Genomic DNA, 24322 nt, shown 5'->3' with positions numbered 1-24322 from the left:
AAGCATAAAAGGGAACCCCGCCCTTGTTCCCTCATAAAGTTCTCATATCAAATTAATAACTTAAGAGGTATCTGCCGAAAACTACAAAATCTTTATAAAATGTTATTCTTACAATCATATACTTATTTTCTGGGCTTTCAGAATAAGTGCTTTGTTGTCTGTGGTGGTAAGATATGATTTCCTTTTTACCCAGTATAGCCAGTGTTCATGGGCACCACTTCCCCTGATAAAGGGAACTAAGAACCCAGTCAGACTTCGCCAAATCTGTGGATCCACAGCAATATATTGCTCTTTGTCCTAACTCCAGAGCTTTCCTCAGGGTTCTTCCACAGATTTGCTTCTCTTTATCTGTTTCCTCATTGGATACAAGCTTTGTTCTTTCATAATCACTAATTCTCGAGGCAGGAGGCATTACTGAGTGTGGGTTAAGAGCCAGGGCTTTGGAACCAGATTGATCCACTTTTAAAAGCTTTGTGATCATAATGGGCAAATCACTCTCTCTGTAATTCAGTTTCCCCTTACAAAAGAGGAGGAAAATACACTATTTAGCTGGCTTGACAGTTATGAAGATTAATTAACTCTATGACTATGTGGGAGACCTTGAATTTTATTTAAATACATATAATAACCATTCAATATGGATTATTATTAATATTGTGCATTGCGTGCAATAAACTTACACAAAATAGCTTGCATTATCTAATCCTTCTTCATCAGATCAAAGTAATGTTGAATATTTACAATGGACTAAAACATCTTGTATAAATTACCCCATCCTCTTCTGTTATTTAATACAATTGTTCTGCCTCAAAAGTGAGTCCTTGCCCAATGTGCACAGAGTCAATCAGTAAACACGGGGATTTTGACAAAAGAAAAATTTATTTAGCAAAGGCTAGCCTCATGAAGAGCAGTCCTCAAATCCATCTCCCTGAACAGGAAAAACTTTCAGTGTTGTATAGCATTCAAGCAAAGATAAGAAACAAGGCAGTTTGAGATGATGAAGTCAGAGATAATCTAATTACTAAGCATGTGTAGAGTGATTACATACTTAAGCTACTGTACATGTCAGGTGTGCTAACCTTGATTATAACTGGCTTGGTTCAGCAAAACAGTTTAGGAGTTTGGAGTGTTTAGTTCTGGGCTGACCCATATCAATCCTTAGGGTGCTATGTGCAAGGGCACCCAATTTCAGGGTTGCAAACAGGAATACAAACAGGGCCAGTCATGAGCCGTCTTGTTATTGTCCAGTTACAGGGTGCAATTTTAAAACCTACCATCAGCAAAACAAGGCATCTGGGTTACAGTTCAGTGACTGTAATTTTTGCTGTTATAATTTGGGCAAACTTTGCTCCTAGGTTAACCTTCTTTTTAATTATGTAAATCTTGGCAATTAAAGATAGTTAAGGCTGGTCTAGCTGGGGCTGTTAAAAGCAAGAACTTATTTAGAACGTGTGTAGGTGGGGATTTTGGAGATCAGAGAAAAGATAAATGGAAACTTGGCAACTAGTCAGGGAGGGAGCTGCTTCAGAAAGTGGTTGGGGTGGGGGATGTGAAAAATGGGTCTGGGTCTGCTACACAACTACATTCTCTTACTTACTAGACTTTTCCTAATTGGCTTTCTTTTGTGGCTCACAACCATTTTTGAAAATTTCTTTCCTCTGAGGGGAATATGTCACACATCTTTCCATATCTTTGTCCTTCCAATTTTTCATCTCTAATTAAAAGTCAACTTCTTGAGGTGATTTCCATGACCATTTTTCCTATGTAGCTGGTCTCATTATTATTTTTAAAATAATTACACCTCGCAATTTATATGACTTTCACCATTTTGGTTTTATTGTATATTTCTCCTGGCAGATGAGAAGTTTGTTATTCATAATGCAGTTACTATGTTCAAATGCTTAGTGCATAGTAAGTTGTCTGAATAATACACCTTTTTAGTTTGAGTAAATACTCCATTCCCTTAAGTATATGCCTGTTGTTTCACCCTTATTAATTTAAGATCTGCACATTAAAATACTCCTTCAAGGCCTGCAGTTGATTTTCCATGACCTTGCCTTTTATATGTTTGTTTTTGCTTTCAATTCCATTTACTGCATATTTTATTTCATTGTGTGCAAATAATATGATAAATAAAAAATTTTATTTTTTTTTGCATTTCCTTGATATTTATTCTGTGATTGAAGACATGGTTTGTTCTCTCCTTCATGATCATGTATTTTTTTATCGTACAAATTTTATGTTATTCCTATGTAAGTCTATATTTGAAAAGTTGGTTGTCTCTTCATTCCTTTAGTTCTACAATCTTTTGCCTCCTTTTCTATGATGCTAATATCTCATGAACGTGTGGAGAAGATGCCAGCATGCCATGAGTAACACAACTAAGAAAAGATACTGGAGAACAGGTCTTTGTCTTTTTCCTTGGATCACAATTTTTAAACACTCCCTCCACTATCTCTTGAGTTTATTCAGATGGTCTTAGACTGTTGAGATTTAAGACAAAAAATAACTTCTCAAACTCCAACTGCTAGTCATTCTGCATTCATTTTATTTTGTCCACAAAGGCACTTATGGGCAGGAGAATCCAAAACAGAGATCTTAAGCACAATCCTCTACCTTTTCCAACAGTATTAGACTAAGGGGCTGAGATGTAAAGATTGGTCAATCCTGTAACTGCTCCTTCCTCACTGTCTTCTTTGTTTTCCTCCAACATACTTACCACATAAAAATTATACAATATATATTATATATTGTATTCTTTCTTGTGTTACATTTTCCTCTTGAATTATTATTTCCCACAGTCAGGAATATTTGCCAATGTTGCTCATTGCTGTATCTCACTGCCTTTAGGTTGTCTAACACATGAAAGGCATTAAGTACATTTTTGTTATATGAATGAAAGACATTTTTGAAGGAAAGAAGGATTAAAAAATGTTTCCTAACATAACATAGCATGATATGACATAATATAACACAAGGAATAAATACTGAATGTGCTTATTTTCACTGACCTGAAGGAGTGTGGGCTTTCTTATAACAGTTAAGGAAAGCATATTATTTTTAAAGCATATTTAAAGCATATTAAGATGATAAATAGCAGATTTGTTTTTTAACTGTAAGTTATCCTGCACTTGCAAGTAAACCATACATGTTCATGGGTATGCAGTATTGAATGGTAGCCTCCCAAAAGATATGTCAAATTAGAACCTGTAAAGGTTATTTGGGGGTCGGGGGAGGATCTTTTTAGAGGTAACTAAATTAGGAATCTCAGAAAGATATTCCTGGATTTTTGTGGGCCTTAAATCCAATGACAGAGACCCATACAAGAGACACAAGGAGGAGAGACAGAGCAGAAAGCCATGTGAAGACAGAGGCAGTGTTGGAAGCATTGAGTCTACTGTCCAAGGAATTCCAAGAAATGACGTTGGCCTCCAAAGCCCGGAAAGAGACTTACAACAGACTCTCCCTTAGAGCCTCCAGAAGGAACAACCACTAACGACATCTTGATTTTAGACTTCTGGTCCAGAACTGTGAGAGAATTAATTTCTCTTGTTTTATGGCACCAAGTTTGAGGTAATTTGTTTGGGCATCTCTAGGAAAGTAACCAATGGTATAAATTTTTAATAATAATTTCTGTATTGTTTCCTACTAGCATTTTTAAATATGTATCACCTGTATTTACCCTTTAGTTTGGACTAGTACTTTGGTTTCTTACATTATTATATGAGTTTTTAAAGACAATACTCATAAGGTTAATACTAGTAACTGGACAATTAGTTTTTTTGGTTTTTTTTTTTTTTTTAGTTTTCTCTTCTTTGTTTATATTGCATAGCATTTGTTTTCTCTTCTTTATGTTATATAGCGTTTAGCTACTTTTTAAAGGTGGGGTATAGCTAAAGCCCATACAGTTGAAAGTACTGGCAGCATCATTGCTTATATTATTCCCTGGATTTCCTTTATTTTTCCCTTACAACATCTTTTGAATCAATCTACAAACATGCTGTAATCATTTCAAATAAAAATTTCTCTTTCTTAAAAAAAATCTTCTCTAATATATAATGACAATTCTATAGGGATATTCCTATTCACAGTTTTCACACTCTATTCAATTCCTTCCTTCACCCATTTCAGTCTGATTCAGGTTCCATCATTCCACTGAAAGAGTTTTTTTTAGGGACATAAATGTGCTCTATATTGATAAAATCATTGGTCCTGTCTTCATTTCATTGACAGGAGAGCTAAGTTTGAACTCGTTCATAACTCTCCCATCCTAGAAGCGTATATTATTCAATAATTGCAATATTGCTTCTACTTGTTTTTGCATTACCTCATTTCTCAATCTAGTTCATTCTCTGTTGCTGGTTCAAAATCATCTCAACATTCAGACCTATGGAGATCTTAAGACATCTATTCTCCCGACTTTTTTCCTTAACTATAACCCTGATTACATGGTGATTTCAACCCATCAAAGACTTTAAAGCCATCTCTCAATGAATGACACAAGATGTTGAACAATATCAAAATGGTATCCTACCAAACTTAGAAAAAATACACTTGGGTCCAAGAAAAATGGAATCAAAGAAATCAGAATTTGTTATAAACACTGGATATGATAGATTGATGTGATCTTTTTGATAATTTTCCACTGGAATTCACAAGGGCTTTGTTGACTCTAGGTAATATTTAAATTAATGTTGCCAGAAGTATATTTTGGTTGGGAAACAATGAAAACCTTGAGGACTGGATGGATACCAATAAATCTGAATATACTGCACCACTAAACAAATGAGTCCACTGCACTTCCCTAGGAGCAAAGCAACACCTCCCCTCCTTTCTGTGGATTCAGCCTCCCCGTAGTTGGACACTCTATAATGGCCTCATCTGAGGCAGTTACCTTAGGAGAAAAGCTCCTTCCCCATGACTGATCTGGGAGCACTACTCTAATATGCTCCCTTGAATGGCTGGAACTTGTATCTATTGTGACTTCCTCACATGAAGTTGGGATGGAAGAGATTCATTGGTATAGACAAAGGTATCTAAAGAAAGTTAATTTTATAGTGAACCCATCATGATTCACTATAGTGCCCACCCACTCCCTCACTTAGGCCATTGAGGAGGCCTAAAAGGGAAATTTGATCTTCAAATCACAAAATCATTGGTAGGTAAGCATGAAAACACTGAAAAGGATGAGTTTGGATATACTTAACAGACTTAAAATGGTGATGGAGTCCAACATGGAAAGTATTCACTGATTTCAATGTGATTGGTAATTCCAAGAGTGACATCATTTGACCCACAACTAGAAGCTTTTTTGCATCACAGTCAGGGGTCAGGGTGAACTTGTACAGGTTTGACCTGCATAAGTCTTAATTTGTACCCTGAGCAAGGAAAGAGATGTCAGAGTACAAATTCTTCCTAGTTATGCATAATCTAAGCAAATCTGTTGATAACAGGAAGTGCCATATATAGTACCATATACATAAAAAGTAAAAGCTCAAAAAAAGCCTAAAGCAAACCAAGAAAGGAGCAAGTAACTTACTTCATCCTAGAACAAAACACAAAAATATTAATAGGAGTACAAAGACATCCAGAAACCAATGAGGTAAACATGTCTGATATCCTGTTTAAAGGCACCAGACATGCCAAGAAAAAAGAAAATATGACTATTGAGGAGGAAAAAAATTGTCTATTGTGAAAAGATATGACACAAATCATAGAATTAGTAGACAAGGACATTAAACAGCTATCATAGCTATATATATAGGGGAAAAAAGTATAGAGAAGATAGAGAGTGTTAAATAGAGTCATGGAAAATATAGTATGTATGTCATCAATAAAAAACCCACTTTAAATATAAATACATAAATGTGTGTTGTATGCCCAATTCCAGGAAGCCCAACATCCTTGCTACATGGTGCACATGCTCTGCAAAATCTGTGGGGCTATAAATATGTTGCATTCAATCCCTTGATTACATTATATTATACAGCAGAGTTCACTTTAAAACAGAGGGCCTGATCTAATCACATGAGCCCTCAAAAAAGCAGAAAATTCTGACTAGTCGCAGAAAATATTACAGATTCCAAGCACTAGAAGGATCTGACACACTATTGTTAAGTTGCAGAAAGAGGTGCCAATGGCACGGAATGTAGCTGGACTCCATTCGCTCGGAGAAGCCCCCAGCTAGCAGCCAGCTAGGAAACGGGCATCTCAGTCTCATACTTGCTAGGTTTGGAGCCATTCAAGGATCCACACAAGGCAGCGAGTCAAAAGTTTAAGTATAAAGTTTAAGATTTATTAGAGGAAGAAAGCAGGTGGGAGCCAGCAGTAAAGAAGAAAAAGATAATGGCTCCCACTCGCTATTTGAGAGCAGCATTTTTTAACGAAAAAAAGGAACCCACGTTGGGTAGGGTGTCTGCTGTGATGTTCTGTGCATAGACTGGGTGAGTGCTTATCTAGTTTTGGGCTGACTGGTTGCTAGAATTCTGAGACAATATTCTTTTTAGGAAAGCAGCTGCATTGTCTAACTGGGGAGAGCAGGTCTTTTTAGTTGTTTATTTTATGGGCGTATCTGATCTTGCCTTACTCGTCTTTGAGGCACTATTGTGGCTGGGAGGCCTTGAACAGGTTTGAACAGCCTTCGTTCTTTACTTTATGGGGCACCTGTTTCCTTGTGAGATAAGCTGTGGGGCCCCTGAGTTAGAAACTCCTTCTACATGTTAGTTTCTTCTTCTGGGATCTAACAATACTCTCAAGGAACTGAATTCTGCCAAAATAAACACAAAATGAAATAATGAAACGAAACGGACTGGATTCTGCACAAAAGAAATGAAAATAAAGAACTGAAAGCAGATTTTTCCTTCAGAGTCTCCAATGAGAATTCAGTCCATCCAACACCTTGATATTAGCATTGTGAAAACTCCAATGAGAACGCGGCCATGCCTTGCGGGACTTCTGGCTGACAGACTATGAGCTAATAAATAGACGTTCTGAACTACCAAGCGCACAGTATTTTGTTATGCAGCAAATAAAAATTAATACAATAGGCTAAAAGTAAACGTGGAAAAAGAAAAAAAGTAAAAGTGGAAAAAGAAATACTTACACGAATCAAAAGAAGGCCGGAAGGAAATATCTAAGGCAAAGGCCAGGCGAACCCAGCACCGCCAAGAGGGGACCTTCCCGGGCTGGGCCGGCAGGAGTTTCCCTTTCCCAGCAGCCTCCGCGCCCGCGAGCGACGGCTCCTCGCTGAGGCCAAACTTACTGGGAGGAAGGACTGTGCAGGTTTCTTCAGCTTTACCCACCTGGGGAAAAATGGCGGCCCAGGGACTTCCGGTGAACAGCGCACCTGTGACGCGAGGGATCGCCAGGGAGGCCACAACCGACTCTTTCCTTGGGTCCCCAGAACCGCTCCCAGTAGAAGAGGATTGTACCTCAGCGCCCAGAAGGAGAACGCAGGGCGTTGTGGAAATCTTCTTGGCGAAGATACTGGTTTGGTCTCGTTTACTAAGGCTCTACCAATCAACATTACCTTTTGTTTAGTCAAGGAGTGTTGTTCCGGACTAGTGTTGGCGGTCTCTAGAAGTTGCACATCGATGGTTTTCGGTTGTGGTTATTTGAACTAGGACTGGACAGGAAGTTTGAAGGATTACACTTCTTCCTTCATGTTTGCAAGCATTTACAAGATTCTGCATCTTTGGTGGAAACACAGTGTTTACTTGCTGATTTGTGTTCCTCCTACACTTGCCCAAGGAGTCCTTTCTGCTACTGCAGATAAGAGGCTTTACTCATTAATAGAGGAGCTAGAAAATCAGGGAGAGGCAAGATGATGTTTATTTGCCATGTGGGTTTTTGGTCCATGGTATTGCTGTGCTTACCATGACGCCTGGGAAACTGTTCTTATACTGTCCTTTGGCAGGTTCAAAGTTCTGTGTACAGTGTGGTAAATTGAATTACATTCCCCAACAGAAGACGTGTTCTTAGCCTTAATCCCTGTTCCTGTGGGTGTGAACTCATGTGTAAATAGGACCTTGTGAAGATATAATTTTTACTCACATAGGCGAATAAATCAAGCTCCATCTAAATGTCACACCTTATACAAAATTATGAAAAATGGATCATAAGTATAAATGTAAAATTATAATGCCTCATGAAAAAATGAAGAAAATGCTCAGGACCTAAGGCTCAAGACAAAGTTCCTAGATTTTATACCGAAAGTATAATCCATAAAAGGAAAAATTGATACATTGGACTTCATCAAAATTAGAAATTTTTGCTCTGCGAAAGTTCCTATTAAGCAATGTAAAGAAAGGAAACAGAATGGGATAAAACTTTTGCAGACTGCATATTTGACATAGGGTTAGTGTCTAGAATATATATAGTATGTGCAAAACTCAACAATAATCCCAGACTAGTAACTAGTAAATTGGCAAAAGATAAGAATAGAGGATATAGAAATGGCAGATAAGTCCAAGAGTAGATGTTGAACATCATTATGCATCAAGGAAATGCAATTTAAAAATTATATTGCAGGGAAACAGAAAAACTGGATTATTCATACATTGCTGGAAGAATTGTAAGATGGTTTGGCCACTGTATGTAACAAATGGCAGAATCTTAAAAAACTAAACATGCAACTATGATATGACCAATTCATTGCAATAAATAAAGAATTATGCACATGAACATTTATATCAACTTTATTCATAATAGCCCCAAACTAGAAACAACCTGTATGTCCTTCAACAGGCAAATGACTGAAAAAACTAGTACATCCAGTTTCATGGAATGAACTATTGATACATGCAACAACCTGGATAAAGCTCCAGAGAATTATTCCAAGTGGAAAAAAAAAAAAACCCAAATCTTAAAAACCATAGATCCAATTCATATAACATCCTTGATCCGATGAAATTATAGAAATGGAAAACAGATTAGTGCTTGCCAGAGACTGGGGGACAGGAAAGAATTGGGTTTAGGTACAAAAGAACAAAATGGATCCTTGTGCTGGCAATGTTCTCTACTTTGATGCAGTCAATGTGAATATCTTGGTTGTGATACTAGACTATAATATTGCATAATGTTACCACTGAGGGAAACTAGGTAAAGTGTACTTGAGATCTCCCTGCATGATTTCATATAACTGCATGTGAATTTTAAAAATCACAATATTGATAATATCATAAAAATAGCAAAAAGAAGAGGATGTAAATCTGTATAAAGAAAGGGACTCTGTGGTTTACTGTGCAAAATGCTTTGTCTACTTAAGCTTTCTTAAATTGCTGACCCAGTAATTTACTGTTTGTTATATACCCCATAGAAAGTCGTATGTTTTCTCTAAAATGTGTTGCAAAATATTAAACACAGTGGGCATAAAGATGCTCTACATCATTAGCCATTAGGGAAATGCAAATCAAAACCACAATAAGATACCACTTCACACCCACTAGATTTGGCTCTCATCAAGAAAACAGAAGACAAGGATGTGGAGAAATAGGAACTCTCAAATTATAGGTGGGAATGTAAAATGGTGCAACTGCTGTGAAAAATAGTTTGGCAGTTCCTCAGAGTGTTAAGTATGGACTTACCAAAGGCCTGGAAATCCCAAAAGAACTGAAAGCAGGGACTTGAGCAGATATTCACACACCAGTGTTAATAGTGGCATTGTTCACAATTTGCCAATGCAGGTGTCCATCAATAGAAGAATGGATAACCAAAATATGGTAAATAGATGCAATGGAATACCGTTCATCTGTGAAAAAGAATGAAGTTCTGATACATGCAACAACAAAGATGAACCATGGTGACATCATGTTGAGTAAAATAAGCCAGACACGAGAATAAATACTGCTTAATCTCACTTATATAAATAGTTAGATAACAGAATACAGATTACCAGGGCCTGGGGTGGGGGTGGGGAATTAGGAGTTAATGCTTAATTGGTTCAGAATTTCTGTTTGGGGTGATGGAAAAGTTTTGGTAATGGATGGTGGCAATAGTAGCATAACATAGTGAATATTATTAACACCACTGAATTGTATACTTGAGAGTGGTTAAGATGGGAAATTTTAGGTTGCATATACGTAACCAGAATAAATTTTTAAAAACCCATAGAACTATACAACACAAAGAGTGAACACTAATATAAATTATGGATTATAGTAAATAATGTAATTATAATATTGGTTCATCACTAATATCACACTAATGCAAAATGTTAACAATAGGGAAACCTGTGTGTGAGAGTATATAGGAACCCTGTGCCTTCTGCAGGATTCTTTGGCAAACCTGCAGGTTCTCTAACAAAAAAAAAAAAAAAAAAAAAAAAAGACAGAAAAGGAGAAACGAGTTACCAAACAGCTAATAAATGACCCACTCAAAAAACATAAATAAAAAGCCTTCTTAGCTGATAATGCTGGGTGCTGTATGATCTGGATAGATGCAGGATGGAACAAAGTTGGAGAAAGAAAAGCATGAATAAATGCAGAAAATGCCTTAATAAATATATCAAAGTATAAATGTTTTCTCAGAAAAGCACAAACACTCAGTATATTCATATAAATGGAGCCACTCCAACCAGATTGAGTACAACAGTATATGTGTCCTGTGGATGGTGATATGTGTATCAAAAGAGGAAGAGGGGAGAATCACAATCTCAATGTCAGTGGACAGAAAACAGAGACCCACAGTTGGAAAATAAGATGAAGTTAGTTGATCTGCATAAAACAGCAGGCTAAGTAGTTCTTTCCAAATGAATTCCATATTCAAATAACAAAGTCAGGAATAGAGAAATTTTACAATATAAATTGCCATATTTACCTGTTATGCATTTCTCTTTGTGGGGTTTAATCTTAGTTGCCTGCTTGGAAGATAGCAGCAACCCTCTAAGCTTAAGAAAAGAGCTGCCTCTTTCCTTGAGGCCACAGAAGTTCGTCTCACTTGAAAATCAAATTCCTCCTAAAGAAAGGGGACGCATGTGGGTGAGTGAAGTAAAACAGAACTAGGATTGCTCTGGCTCTGCCAGCAATGCCTAATAGGTCTGAATCAAACTCAGAGGGAGCTGGCCTCAGAGTTCTGGAGCACGATCAAGCTCCCCTATTATAACAACAGACTACGAGTCATTATTCCTTGAGGGAAGTCCCTGAGCACTCTGAAAACTGACTACAGATCAGATTCTTATATTGAGACTAGATATAATGCACTGCAGATTTAAAATTTAAACATGCATATAAATATGGATCTGATAAGGATTGAATTTCCCTTGTTTTTTATTTTAAACTTGCACTGCTTAAAAATAGGCTTCTCCAAACCAATTTGTTCATGAGCCTGCTAAGTCCTGTAAGACATTCAGTTCCAAGAGAAGGGAACCACTCTTGGCTCTCAGTAGGTAAGGCATGCACCTGCCTAGGGGATTCACTGGTTCATTTGCAGATGGGTCAGACCTCATTCCTGTAGGTTGGGAACCCAAGCAGTGAAAGGTGGATTTGTTTCAGATTTCCACATCCCAAGACATTCTTCACAGCCACTTGTCCTAGATAAGAGATATCTAACAGAGAATCTGAGTTCCTTGTGATAAAGATGGAACAAACCTTGCTCATTCTGTAGAAAGGGTGGAGACCACACTGAAAGCTGCACCACATAAGACTTTTTCCCTCCAATGATGACATGAATGTCTTCAAAGAAGAGCAGATCATTTCATTTCCTTTCTTTTCCTTACAGATTAATTGTAAGAAGTTATTGAATTCAGTTCAACATAAGAGATATCATGCACTGAAGAATGCACTGTGGTACATGAAGGAAGGGGTCTTATGACTAATGAAAATAATTGGGCTTGACCTAAAAGTTATGCAGAGGACAAAAGAATAGGTTCCTATGACCAAGAAATCTCTCCAGCATTGTGGTAAAGGACTTCAAAGACAGCAAAACAGATTTCATTGGTCATAAGGAGCTTCATTTCTGCACATCAGACAGAAGACATGCAGGATTTTTTTGGTTTAGAGGAAATAGATCACCTATTCAGAGACACAAAATTACACTAAACCAATTCCCTCTGAGAAGCAAGCTTCCCATGAACACCGTAAGAAGCAGCCATAGAAGATCATTGTGTGAACCTGTGAGGCAGCTTCAGGGAGATGATGTCAACAGGGCACCTGGAAGTTCAGTGAACATCTCTGCCTTGGGCTGAAACTAGCAGAGACATGGCCTTCAGTGGGGATGGGCCACCACACCGTTTAGCGAGTATGAACAACTGTGGGTTTGTTCTAAGGAAAGTCCAGGATAAGATGACAATAGACAACAAAAGTTGTTACCCGTATGCCAAGCAGAACATCCTCTTTCAGAGTGACTAGATATCACTGGCTCTGAAATTCAGTGCCTGTCACAACCAGAACTTGGACAGTAAGACAGACCAAATGAGATTGGAAGTCAAAGGGATTCCATGGGCTTCCCAGATAATGCGTATTTGTATAATTGAGGAACTGAGAGCTTTTACTTGAGGTATAAATCATCTTTGAACACAGAATATGAAATAACTGCTTAATAAATATCAGCCTTTGGGAAAGCTTTTTGAGAACATCAATCTAGAAATGTCTATTATAATGTAAAGAGAATGTGGGAAATGATATAAGATCAAGGGAAAAGGATTAATAAATTTTGGTGACAAGGAGTTGAAGTCAAACCCTTCTCCATGTTGTGAGACATAAATCAGGGCACAGGCCAGGCAGGGAAGACGTTAAAGGGAGGTGCCTGGGACATTCCTGATGGACAGGCACAGTGCTCATGAACAGGATGTGGTTAGCTGAAAGTGTGCACCCAGGAAGCCAGAACATCTTCATGTTTGTTAGGGGGAAACTGAGTCTGCACATCCAGTCCTTAGTCTGTCATACTCACCCAAGACCCCTCATTCCCTGTCCATAGAGCAATAGGACCAGAGACTGCTCAGAACTATGCTGAACTCCGTCCAGGGGAAGAAAAACAAACCAGATGGAAGTACAGTATGAAGGACCTGTTTGGTCAGATGAAGCCACAATAGGGAAGGTGACCTGCAGATGAACCAGGGCATGCTGAGATATTGTCTGCACAGACACCAAGCTGGACTCTGATTGGTTTAACAGGGAGCTCGTAAAAATCATGATCAAACAGGAAGTCCAAGAACCAGCTCACAGCCAGAGAATGGAGCAAACCCCTCCAGGCCATCGGTTCAGGAGGCATCTCCTGTCTCCAGTAAGGCCTCACCCCACCATCAGACCTGAACCTGTTCCCAGGGAGGATTCAGAGGTAAGAGGCCCAGCGTGTTTTCTCCACATCTCCTTTTTACTTCCTTTATATTCAGAAGATGTTTTCCAAGAATTTTGGATATATGACTAGCCCTAATAAAGAAATGTTAAGAAATAACAGGACAGCACTGCACCTCCCATGGATGAGGAGGGGGCTGGGGTTCCCATCCTTGCTTGTTCATGGCTAGAGGCACATTCTTGAAGCTGCTGATGCTCTCTGCCCTCCTGTTCTCCACTGACTTCTCAGGTCAGAAGGAGGAAGATCATGTCCTTAGTTAATGCTTGAGGGATTTTTGAAAGGTTCAAAGCTAGGTTCTGGTGAATTTGGTACCTATTTTTGGACTTCATACTGATAAGCAGTGTTACTTCATTTAATTATTTTACAGAAATAAAACATTGTTTCAGAAGTACTCCACTCCATCTAATTCATCCTCTCCTGCAACTGCTATCCATTTAGCTGTCTTAACATATCAGAAGCTCATTATTAGTATTCAGGATACCAGAGAAGGGAAGGTTTGACCTCCGTGGCCCAGAGGTTTCCAGTTCTCAAGCATCCTATGGTCTCTACAATTCCTGGAATCCAGAGGGACATGTAACTGCATTAGAGCTGGCTGTGGGAGCCCTGACCAGCTCAGGAGAAATGCCCAAGGGGTCAGGTGGTGGACACAGGACGGGAGAAGGTAGCTCTGCAATCAAAGAGCTATTTACATTTGCTGAGTCTTTGGAAGAGCCATGATCACTCCCAAGGGAGATAAATGAGATCTCCCTTGGACTGTTGCTGACCTTGATGTCTTGCAGCTGTTCCAGCTGAGCCGACATTGGCTGAAGGTGATTCATTCATTTCACCCTTTATCCACTTTCTACATATTGCCGTGGGTTTTCTCTCTGTTGGGCTATTAACCGCTGTCTCAGAGTCTTGAAAAGGGAAGGATCAGAACTCCACAGTGCACATATCTTCATTCAACCAGAATTTTTCTGTTTAAACTGGTGCTTGGCACCACATACAGAAGTCCCATTATGCGAGTAGCTTTAAATCTGAAGCGACTTTTGCTCTTCTGTAAAATATCGATAAATATCCCAAAGAGGAAACTGTGGATGGCCATTCACCTCAGGGACAGTAGCTCAGTGCACCTCTGTAGACTCCTGTGCTCCCCCCTCTGGATTAATTGTTCACTGTAGCCAGAATATTCTCGACATTCTACCATGGATTGCAGGCCTCTGCCTCACTGGAAGCTGCAGGCACCTCTGTGGGGTTTATTAATTCACTAATTAAAAGAAGTAATTGAGCTTGTTCCAGTTTGCTAACGCTGCCAGAAATGCAAAATACCAGAAATGAATTGGCTTTTATAAAGGGGTTTATTAGGTCATAAGTTTACATAAAAGTGTCCAAATTAAGGCAACAAGACATAGATACTTTCTCTGAGGAAAAGGCCGATGGTGTCCGTAACACCTCTGTTGGCTGGGAAGGCACTTGGCTGACATCTGCTGGTCCCTTATTCCTGGGTTGCATTGCTTTCAGCTTCTGATTCTAGTGGTTTTCTCTTTAAGCATCTGTGGGTTCTCACTTAGCTTCTCTGGGGCAAACTCTGGGCTTTATCTCTCAGCTTAGCATCTCCAAACGTCTTTCTGTCTGCCTCTCCAAACATCTGAGTCTGTGTCTGCTCTTTTAAGAACTCCAGTAAACTAAGTCCCACCTTGAATGGGTGGGATCACATCTCCATGAAAACAACCATATCAAAAGGCCCCATCCACAATAAATCTGCCCTACAAGATTGGATTAAAAGAACATGGCTTTTCTGGGGTACATAACAGATCCAAACCAGCACAGACCTCAACTTGTATGAAAGTCCCTATATAGACATAAAGCGTCAAATATTATTAAAACAGATAGAGCCATCTGCACCCAGGCTGAGGATCTCTGAACCTGCTGAGGATCTCTCTCATATCATCTCTCAGCTCTCTACATCAGGTCATTCAGGTCTCTAATTACTGTCTGGGAGCTTTCCTGATGCCATCAGTCTAAAAAACACCAATTTTCCCTCAATAATTTTTACTCAGCCCATTTTTTCTTCCAAGCAGTTAGCAGTATGTCCCCATGGAACATAAACTCAAAGAAGATGGAGACCATTTCTGACCTATTCAATGTTTTATCTTCTCTTGTCAAAATAGGTGAAAAGTGGTACTTACTTCGTGAAAAGGCATTTTCCTACTTAGTAAATTGTTGAGTGCAGAAAATTGAAGCTGTCTTTAGGCGAGCTTCAAAAAAAGTAGATTTTGTAAGTATATCAGCATGTCCCCAACATCCAGGGGCTAGAGGCAGAGAACAGAGGATCATGGGCTCCTAAAGAAGTCTGCTCTCCAGTTCTTGAATCTTGCACTATTTTTCTTTGGCCCGTTTTGTATTTGTTTTTCCCCTTATTCCTTATTCAACACTGTGGCGCATGGCAATAGATAATAGCTACATTTTCTGTGTCTCATCTACCTGTAGAAAAGCGGATCTCTTATTTTCTGCTTCTTGATCTGCAGTCCATAGGGAGTCCTCTGTCTATGCCAACTGTTGTAAAATGCCTACTCTGGAAGAATCTGTGGTCTCCTTTACCTACTCAGACTCCAAAGTGGGGAGGAGGTAAGCGCTGGGCCACGGCAGAGCCCTCATGCTGGACCTACAGCAACCTCCATCACTCCCCTGAGATGTCACAAACATAACTTTGAAGGAGCCAAGCAGTGAAGCTTCAAGAATGAAGCTCAAAAAAGAAGAGCTCAAGGTCTGATCTTTAGATTCCCCATCAACCCTAATTATAAATTATTCTGACTATCTGGAAAGACCTGGGGTTCTATCTTCAGCCAGCGGTGTATTGTGAGCTGGGGAGGTAGAAACAATGTAACAGATTCCTTGGTAAATACTTTCAGAGTGGACACTATTATGCACTCTGAATATGTGGTTGATGTTCAGTTATTCCTAAAGAGGACACCAAAGGGTGGAGGGCTGAAGGCTATTCCAATCTAAGAATACGAAGAAGGATGGGGTCTGAAGCCCAGGACTGCCCCCTGGTGGCCACTTCTGCTACAGACAACTGGACTCACTCATCTCTTCTTCATTCCACAATCTGAGGAAAGACATACAGGCTTGAATCGAGAGTACTGGGGCTATGGGGTTGCCTGTGATGGAAGCAGGGAGAGCAGGGAAAGCAGGGAGCAAAGAGACTCATTTCAGTGTTTTTTATGGGTGCATTACCTTCCTTTATATGTTGTAGGGGGTTGACTGTTGTCCCCCAAATTTTATGTCCACGCAGGACCTCTTAATAACAGCTTAAGTGACAAGGGAAATGATTGAATTGAGGATATCTGGATCAAAGGAATAAGCGTTGGGGGCATCCACCCAATAATAGAGTGTCCTTATGAGAGAGAGAGAAAAAGAGAGGAAGACAGAGGGAACCACTGTGTGAAGGGAGCAATGTGGAAACACAGGGACAGGCCAGGAGACGATGGAGGCAGGGACTGGGGGACGTGTCCACAGTTCATGGAATAGCCAAGGATGTTGGCGGCCACTAGAATCCTAGAGACATGGAAATGCTTCTCCCTTCACACTCCAGAAGGAACCCTGGATGTCTACATCTTGATTTTGGATTTCTGACATTAATGTTCGGGATTGATTTTATTGAAAAATAAGCGTCTAAGACTTTAAAATTTCCTCTGATCTATTAAAGTTGAATCCCAAATATGCCATGTTTTCATAATCATGATTTTCAAGAAATCCTAAAACTTCATTTTAGGTTTGGTTTTTGACCCCCAAATCATTAGAAATCTGTTCTTAATTTTCATCTGGAAAGGTCTTTCTGTTATATTTTTATTGTTGTTCACTTCCATTTTTATTGCACTGTGTTTGAAAAGGTTGCTGGTATCATATCTATTATTTGGGAAATACTGATAGTTTTTTGTGGACCAAGACATGATCATCTTCTGTGAATTTTGAATGTGCTCCCTGCCTAATATGCTTGAAGAAGTTTATTAGATACCTATAAAATCTCCCTGTCTGTTTATGTTGTTTACATTTTATATATTCTCACAAATCTTTTTTTCAACTTGATCTATCTTGGATGGAGGGAGGCCTAATTATTTGTGTCTGTCCATGCCTCATTTTATCTCCTGTTTTTCTACTTTGTGAAAGCCCTTGCTATGTGGTTAGGTGCATAAAACGTAAACTCATTTATCTTAGAGTATAGTCATCTAAATTAACCTGTTCTTGTTGACAAAAAAAAACCCTATCATATTAATAGTATTATAACTAAATCTGAAGAAATCTTACATTTTAATACCTTTGTGCAAATGTGACTTTAATAAAAAAAAATTAGGAAAAAAAAAGCCTTGGGCATGCACCTCCTCTATCCAGTATATGGGTTGATGCGTAATAAAATAGAGATATACATGAAAAAAAAAGACCTCCCAACACCGTTTCATGATCCTCACTGCTTCCCCCCTGAGAGAGAGGAAACTGAACTTTTCACTCTGCCTTAGACCAAGGAGAGAGAAGAACCTAACAGCCCCAGGAAAAGGGAATACTAGAGGAATGAACCTAGCAAGCATCCCTCCTGCTCCCTAAAATCCTACCTGCATCAGGAAAGGAGAGGTTTCCTCTGCATCAGGAAACCTACACACATCTTCAGAGGACACTAAGAGAGAACTCAAAGAGAATTAGATGTAAGGAACAACTGAAGCAGAGGCAATGATCAGAGGAGTGAGAACCAAACAAAACTCAAAGAAAAGCAGAAACTTAAGTGGCATGAGTGGTGACGTTCAGCAGACTCTGGGGATGGGAGGTTGGAGGTAGACACAATGCATATCGAAAACTTGAGAAAAATCCTCTCTCTCAGGGACTCCATTTAAGTGAAACTGATCTTAGCAGTGGTGGAGAAAACAATCCCATGGCCTTGGAAGGCTTTAGGATGAGAATGGCTCAGGAAACCATTGCCCCCAACACAAGTTATTATAAAAGGCTTGACCATATATATTTTTCTTCCTCCTCTACTAGCCTGACACTGCAAATTACCCTTTTCCTAAACAATTTCACCTGTGGTTTCTTCAGCTTTCATCAAAGCTTGGTGCCTTCAGTCTTCCCACATGGAGAAACACTGCTTTCCTAACCCAGGCAGGGTGGCTCACTCTGTTGAATCTAGAATCTGTATTCAAAGCTTTAGAATAGCACATTTTAGACATAACTACCATAATGAACTTGCAGATATTATTCAAACATAGCACAAAAAGCACGGTCCTGGTTTATGGGGACATGTGTATCCATTCAGAGCTGGGTCCTGAGCCCCTGCAAGGAACTGATCTAAACAGAGGATATACTGGTCTTCTAAAGCAGTGAGGCTCAAGGGTTTGGGATGTAATAGCATCTCAGGAGGTGTAATAGTTTTATGTTTAGCCACGCAGCTTGAATTGTAAAAGCTGAAGTATATACCAGCAGGAGATTGAGAAAGGAAGTGGGGTCACCATGGTGGCCCTGGTGTTTACTCATGAAAATGTTGCCTTCAGAATAAGGTTTACTCCTATAATCAGGACTTGATGTGCTTTGAACAGCTCCACAGGACAGAACTGGTTCAGTGATGCAATTTATCCAGAGGAAGACTCAGGCTCAAATAAATTTCGTTCCACATCCTAGGTTTCCAGTCTGGTAGGTCAAGTAGAAACTCAGACTTCAACGTTTCCTATCCAAGTCATAAATGACACTGATCAGTCAGATTATTTCTATACATGTTGTTTCTGAAGAGTTTGCTAACATTTTCCACTGGGGAGGCCACTTTCAGTGGTATTTTGGTATTCAATATCTTTTGCATGGAAACTTTTTAAAATGAAATCTTATTCAGAAGTCTACCATATAAAACAAAAATGATAGTATATGAGTTCAAATTGATTTTTGAAGTGGAAATATTACAAAGTCAGCGAGATCAATGAGGCTTTATTGATGATGGAAACATTGTACATGGATTTTATGGATGACTGCAGCAATCTAGCAACTTGAGCATCCTAATTATTCTACATTTTGTAGGACAAAAGCCCATCCAGTCAGTTCCAAGAAAAACCTTGTTTTACATAAACACATAGCTGCAATTGGAAAGTTTTTTTTTAACTGAGCTCCTTGGAAAATCAGGATCCTATTCAAAGAAACCAATCCAGAATATTTGGGAAAGTGAAGAACTGGGGAATCTGGGGTTCAAATTTTATTTATAAAGACTATTTTCTTACTCATAAATGAAAATCACAAATAGCAGTGGATTAAAACAGACTGCCATATGGGTCCATTAGGACATGACTTGTGCTTTCCCTGGTGACACACAACAGACCATTGTGCAAGAAAGCACTGGCCAACAGAGGAATGTGAGAGTGGCCACCCTGTTGTGGGTTCCCTGCACAGGTGTGGGGCAATGTACCTTTCTGGCAGTTTTACAAAAGGATGTGCCAGGGTCTGGATGATCCTTCAAAAGACCACTGCAAAGCTGTAACCTTCCTAGTGTCACCTTTACAAGAATCTGCAATGGGACCACAGAGATGGCAGAAGTTTTAGACAAAAGACTGCAGGTAGAAACACTGCAGTAAAACTTAATGAATTGGGGTGATGTCATCAACGTGGTGATGTAAACAGTGAAAACCTCTCACCAGAAATTCAGTGAAAAATAGGACAATTCTCACTTGTTCAGAACCAGAAGAAGGTATAGATTGGAAAAGGATCCCACAATCACTTGACTGAATAAAGGGAAAAATATCAGGTGGGAAACTGCCATCCCTGGCCGGCTGGTCCTCTCCCAGAGGCAGCAGCCAGGATCCCTCCCACCTCCCATGGGGGACACAGACTATAGAATCTCTCACAGTAGTGAGACAGATCCCACCTATGTCCAGACACAGCGACTCAAGCCCACAGGAATCCACAGCAGGACTTGAGACGTGGGGGAGGGCAGAATACAAAAGGGCAGCAGGAAGAGTTCCAGAAGGGAAGATCAGAGAGGGAACCACAAAATTTTCCCTAAAAGCAGCAAGTAGCCAGGCAGAAACTACCCAAATCAACTGTTTGGGGACCTGGGATAGGGGCAGAAATTCCAAGGCACAGGTCAGTGATGGAAAAAGAGTTTGAGAAAATGTAGACAGAGACTGTGCTTCTGGCCCTGGGTCCTAGTGCCCGTACCCCACTCTTGAGGAAAACAGCACCTGGAGGCCTGATCCTTGCCTGGGGATGGCTGCAGCTGGGGGCAAGTGGGGTAGCCTTCCACCGTAAGTAGGTGGGCAACACAGCCCCCACACTGAGCCAGAGTTTGGCCAGCGAAGTGAGGACACAGGAACCCTGCAGTTGCAGCCTCACCCAGCCAGACACTTCGAGGGATCCAGGAGGTAAACAGATTCAGAGGATGATAAGTCACCGAACATGCCATTGGCTGGGCAGGCTGGAAAGTGCAGGGGAATTACAGGGTTTTTTAAAGCCTCTCCAGGCCCTACCCCAGGCAGCTGGTCTACACTCCTTGGCCAAGCACCTGGCCCTGTTTTGGCTGAGAAATATGATGACACAACTGTTACAGCAGTGCCTGAATAAAAACCCAGGTAACAACTAAACTCTAGACAAGAGAGAGAAATTAACCTTCAGAATGGATCCATCAAGATAATCAGATAACCACATCTCAGCAAAAAATCACGAGGCATACTATAACTCAATAAGAAATAGCCCGAATGTACGATTTGTTTTGTATGACTGAGTGGTATGTGAATATATCTCAATAAAATGAAGAAAAAAAAAATTTAAAAATTTAAAAATTTAAAAAATTAAAAAAAATAAGAAATAGCCCAGTCAAAGGAACAGATGCACAGTCTGGAACAATTAACCAAAGATGTGCAAATAAATTTCCTGAATCAGTTCAATGAAATGAAGGAAAATGTGTATAAAGAGATAAAAGATATTAAGAAGACACTAGAAGAGCACAAAGAAGAATTTGAAAGAATACATAGAAAAAAATAACAGCTATTATGGAAATAAAAGACACTGTAGATGAAATTAAAAACATACTGGAAACACACAACAACAGATGTGAAGAGGAAGAAGAAAGAATCTATGAAAATAGATCAATTGAATTTGAACAGACAAAAGAATAAAAGGAAAACAAATGGAAAAATATGTGTATGGTCTCAGGGAAATGACTGACATCACAAAGCACACAAATATACACATCATGAGTGTCCTAGAAGAAGAAGAGAAGGGAAAAGGGTCAGGAAGAATATTCAAAGAAATAATGGCTGATAATTTCCCAACCCATACAAAAGACGTTAAGTATGCAAATCCAAGAAACCTAACGTACTCCAGAGAATAAATCCAAATAGATGCACTCCAAGACAAATACTGATTAGACTGTCAAATGTCAAAGAGAAGGAGAAAATTCTGAAAGCAGCAAGAGAAAACTGATTCACCACATACAAGGAAAACCAAATAAGACCAGCTGCTGTTTTCTCATCAGACACTGTTGAGGTAAGAAGACAATGGTACAATATATTTAAGATATTGAGAGAGAAAAAGTGCCAGTCAAGAATGCTCTATCCAGGAAAGCTGTCTTTCCAAAATGAGGGAGAATTTAAAATATTCACAGATAAACAGAAGCTGAGCGAGTTCATTAATAGAAGACTGGTGCTATGAGAACTACTGAAGGGAGTCCTTGCAGATAAAAAGAAAAGACAGGAAAGAGAGGTCTGGAGGAGGGTACAGAATTGAAGAACATTAGTAAGGAAAACCTAAAAGATGAGAGAGAAAGTAGATCTGACAAATAAAAACTTCAGGAAAAGATGGTTGAATCAAGAACTGCCTTCCCAGTAGTAACATAGAATGTTAATGGATTAAGTCTCAATCAAAAGACACAGATTGGCAAAATGGATAAAAAAAAAAAAATATGTAATGCCTCTATATGTGGCTTAAAGGAGACTCACTTATTTTAGACCCAGAGATGGAAATAGGTTGAAAGTGAAAGGATGGAAAAAGATATTCCATGCAAGTAGTAACCAAAAGAAAGCTGGGGGAGCTATACTAATATCAGACAAAATAGACTTTAAATGCAAAAAATGTTATAAGAGATAAAGAAGGACACTATATAGTAACAAAAGGTGAAATTCAAGAAGAAGTAACAATCATAAAAATTCCAACACATTCCATGTATTTCTAAACAAAATGCTGTTCTAAATCTTAACAGTTTCTGAGCTACCTTGTCTCTAGGAAGTAACCAGTTGCCTTGGATGCTTTCTTGTGTGTGGGAGCGAGGGTAATGGAGCAGGGAGGAGAAGTGGGAAGTCATGGAAAGATCTGAGTGGATATTCCCTCCACTGAAGAGGAAGAAGGGAAACGAGGAAGACGGACGTATAAAAGCATAAGTGAAGGAGAAACAAGAGGTTGGTGAGACTAGGACAGAGCATGGTGATCAGGAAATGCTCAGTTGACCAAAGAGGGCTCAACATACCTCCCTGAGAGAGTCAGTTAATTTCCTACTTCAGGAGAAATAGAAAAAGAAAAACTCTTGTACGTTAAACAATTTTGTAAAGACTGTAAAGTGTGTGGTTTGTGTATTTGCCTGTGAGGTTTTTTTTTTATATTTTTTAATTAAGACAACATTTTCAAAAGGTCAGTAAAAACTCGTCATATCAAAGAAATCTGGCAAGTTGTCTCTGCTTTTTTAACTCTACTAACTCCTCTTGTGTAAGCTGACTTTAGCATCTATACAATTCTAGGCACCTAATTTTCTAACTCTATCACCTAACTTATCCTGCACCTTAGGAGTTCGTAGTGGAAATTTCTTACAGTAGACTCTAGAAAATGTTGTACAAACTGACCTCACGTAAGGCTCTACCATAAAAGTGGAAAGAACCACATGATCCCATCCATCAATGCTTTCTTGTTCATTCATTAACTTGTTACTCAATCAACAATGAAGAAGCACATATTTTGGACTTGAGCAAGTCCTGATTTAACTCCATTTCCCTTATTCCCATAAGTTCTGCCACTCAGTTAACCTATCAGATCAGTTCTTCCCATTGTTAACATTGGAAGACATATATTTAACAAGATTTAGAAAGTAGAAAATATATATCTGTGCTAAGATTATGGTTGGATATGATTTTTTAAATGCCATGTTATAGAATTTATTTTATTATCAAGTATCATTGAATAAAAACAGAATAAAGATGAGAAGATTCTAGTGGTATGTATAGAAATAATAGAGAAATAAAGCCCCTGCATTCATCTCTTTAGAATTCATTCTAGAATCTCAGCATAGCATGGGCTTTTAGAGCTAATATGCTCTAAATTCAAAAAGCTGTTTACCACATTGGAAGGATATGTGAGAATTGATTATGTTTGATTTGAATGCCTATCTGACTAATAATAAATTTACCTTGCTTTCTAATGACAGCTGGGGAATGTGGGGTAAGGTAGGGTATTATAAATTAGCCAGAGATGATCCACAAAATAAAATATACACATAGAGGTAATTGAGTTAGCCAGTTGCAAATACATTTAATTTACATTAGAATGAAAATGCTTCCTTTCAGGTTAATTAAGCAAAGCTAAAGTACAGAAAAAATTTTGAAGGTGGCATTAGGGGGAAAAAAAAGTTGTATCTAGCATGCCCCAAGGAATGTAAGTGAGGAAAGGTGTAAATTCTGTGCTTTTGAACTGATTGGGTAGGAGATAGAGGGGTATAGAGTAGAAGAAAAAAAAAATTAGCTTCTATTATCTTCCCAAAGTTTGCTGGCTAAATTTTTTATAGGACCAGGAAATAAGAAAACTTTTCTGAAAAATAAATAGTTGTAGCCTTGGAAAAAACTATTTTCCTATTTCTTTTGAGTTAGGATCAGCATAGCCTCCCTGTTGTCTTAAATGTAAAAACCCCAGCTTAAGTTATAGCAATAAGAGTAACTGAATGTATCTTTGTTTCAAGTCTTTCCCTCACATGAAAATAGTAAGACACTTCATAAATTTTACCCTGAACACCACTGCATAAATTATATTGGTCTTTCTCTCTCTTGTTTTT

The sequence above is a fragment of the Choloepus didactylus genome, chromosome 6, assembly GCF_015220235.1.
Source record: "Choloepus didactylus isolate mChoDid1 chromosome 6, mChoDid1.pri, whole genome shotgun sequence".
Classification (NCBI taxonomy): Eukaryota; Metazoa; Chordata; class Mammalia; order Pilosa; family Megalonychidae; genus Choloepus; species Choloepus didactylus.
The sequence above is the reverse complement of the archived record's forward strand: the minus strand, read 5'-3'. Positions refer to the sequence as shown.